At 31.6% G+C, this 2,692-nt stretch overlaps 1 protein-coding gene across 4 annotated transcripts in view; it reads right to left on the bottom strand.

The window, feature by feature from the left end:
* Positions 1 to 2,692, bottom strand: part of LOC108757168 (probable phosphoserine aminotransferase) — a 242,032-nt gene that overhangs the window by 191,903 nt on the left and 47,437 nt on the right. The window lies entirely within an intron of this gene.

The raw sequence follows: 2,692 nt of genomic DNA, 5'->3' as shown, positions 1-2,692 counted from the left end.
TATTGTATTTTAAATTTATTTTTTCGACATACATGTATATAAATTTCTTTTATATCTCAGCTTTCTCATAACATTTTCATAGATATATAATTACATAATATTTCTTTATACAAATATACATTTTTAAGTTAATTTAATATTTTTCCTAATATTTTTCTCCATTTTCTCTTTATTTTTCAATATGTTTACAATTTATTTTTATTAATTTTCATTAAATTCAGATTATTTTATCGTAATAGTAGGTTTATTCGGTTGTATACGTTGCATGCTCTAATATGCTCCTATAACAGCTCTTATTCACTCCATCGCATTTATTGGAGTGCGACGCGAATAAATCTAGTGAGTTTTGACATAGCGAAAAAAGGATGAAAAGAAAAAAAAGTTTAGGTGGTAACCATGGTAACGCTAGGTAACTTGCTTATTTCACGCATGCGCACTCCATTTTGGTCAACACTAACATCAAAGGTGCCGACAGGGAGTTGCGCCACTGTATGTAATGTGATACTGTGGTGCTATGACCCTCTATCTATGTTGAGTCGGAAAACTAAGCAGGGGAATCGTAAGAAGAACTTCAGTGATCTTTGTTTGCACGAAGCGAGATATTAATTGCATGAAATGACAGAATTAAGTCTGACAGAAATAAAGTGACGCTCTGTCTCGCGAAGTGGCATATTAATAATTAATTGTTAATGTTGATCAGTTAGGTTAGGAAATTCGTCATTCAATGCGATTTGAACTATGTGCTATAGTCATAAGGTCTGTTCGCACTTACACTTTCTCTTTTCAAGGCCAAATATATAGTATATCTATTTCATTTTATCAAGGCCAAATATATATATCTATCTCATTTCATGTGCAAAAATATTTGGGAATTTCATGTAACGCGAACAGATTTATATTTACATATTCTGTGGCTGGATGCGAATACATATAGATTGATTTTTATTTCAAGACCGTCTTAAGTAATGTCTTAAGACGCTAATGCGGCCCTCTGATTAATTCTGACTTCTTAAAACCGTACTTAAGACGATCATGAATATAAGATCTGTGCAAAGGTAATATATGAAGACATGGGCCGGTACTCATATACGTTTGCACAGCATGCTTTAAAGTGCATTCACATGCAAGCGTCAAGCAGTGGAAGCAGCAACCAATCAGCTGGATGATATGGGCATGATATAAAAAATATTTTTACGCCACTGTAAAAATCACCTCGTTGATTGGTTGCTGCTTTTGCTACTTGACGCTTGCATATAAATACACTTTTAGGGTACGGTCGAGGAGACGCTATGCCAAATATAAAAAAATGCAACAATCAAACATGTTTACTATGCGTGCGTGCGTGCGTGCGTGCGTGCGTGCGCGCGCGCGCGCGCATAATTTCTGGTGAATTTTTATTATATTTTTTTATTATTTTTTATTAGATTTTTCTTAAATTTGAATATGTTAATTTATTTACGCGTAGATCTTTTTGTGGTACGTTTTTATAATTTATCTTTTTATCAACTAGAGCTTTGCCAAGATATTTTTAATACATTTGACGGTTCAATCGTACAGAAATAATGTTGAACTCTACATCAAGACTCACCCGAACTGTAAATGTTCTGAATATGTGATCATTTGCGATAATTGATTTTATTCTGCGATTTTTTCGTTATGTTAATGTCTGAAGAGGGCTCAATCCGGTAGCCGAAACTTGTAACTTAACTATTTTCTGTTAATTAACTGTTAACTTAATTATTTTCTTAATTATGATTATATTTTTTTTGTTATGTAATTTTGCGTCTGTTAATTGTAATATATTCTTTTGTTAATTTCAAAGAAATGTGTTGACTTACTTTGCCCGTTACTTATTATTATTTTTGTGTAGAAAGAGTCTTTTGATTTGTTATTTATTTTAAAATATAACTGTCCTGCGAGATCGAGCTTCCGATGAAAAAGTTTTATTTCTTCAGATATGCAGCTTTTTATTAACAACGATCGCCAGCCGATTAAATTGGTATCGTTTTTTGAGGGACTATTTAAGCAAAACGACTGAGCCACAATAACAATTAGCTTGAGAACGATACACACAAAACACATTTGAAAGTTCTCCGTGCTAATAAATATCTATTGCAGTGTGCAATCCTTTTTTTCAAGATTAACAACGCCGCGTGTTCGAATTCGTACAGATTAACTTGTCAGTGTTATCCTTGAGGCAGAGAGAGAGAGTCAAGTTTGACGTATAACGTCACGACTTAAGATCCCAATAGTTATATTCATCTGGTTCACAATAATGACATTCTATTATAATATTATATATGAAGTCTCTCGATTGCGGATAGAGGAAAGTCTCAGAATGTTTAATTATAAACACGATTGTACATCCTTAAAAATCAAGAAATGTGACGGCAAATAAAAAAAGTATACAACGGTATCCATTTGTGATTTGAAAACAAAGGACTACTATGTAGGAAAATGTAATGTTTTAATTAGTAATTAAAGAAGATAACAGTAGAATCAAAACTAGTTCCACCTAATTTTGTAATAATTCATAATAAAAATTAATATCTGCGAATGTTTGGTTGTTGCTCGATTTTATATAGAATTATTTTGTTGAGTATTATATAATATATTGTAAAAAGCTTATTTACTTAAATTATAGAGTCTTATAGCTTTATAAGTTTCGAATGTCTTGTAAAATATATAATAC

This window comes from Trachymyrmex septentrionalis, unplaced genomic scaffold (genome assembly GCF_001594115.1).
Source record: "Trachymyrmex septentrionalis isolate Tsep2-gDNA-1 unplaced genomic scaffold, Tsep1.0 scaffold133, whole genome shotgun sequence".
Taxonomy (NCBI): domain Eukaryota; kingdom Metazoa; phylum Arthropoda; class Insecta; order Hymenoptera; family Formicidae; genus Trachymyrmex; species Trachymyrmex septentrionalis.
This window is presented reverse-complemented; position numbering and strand designations above follow the sequence as displayed.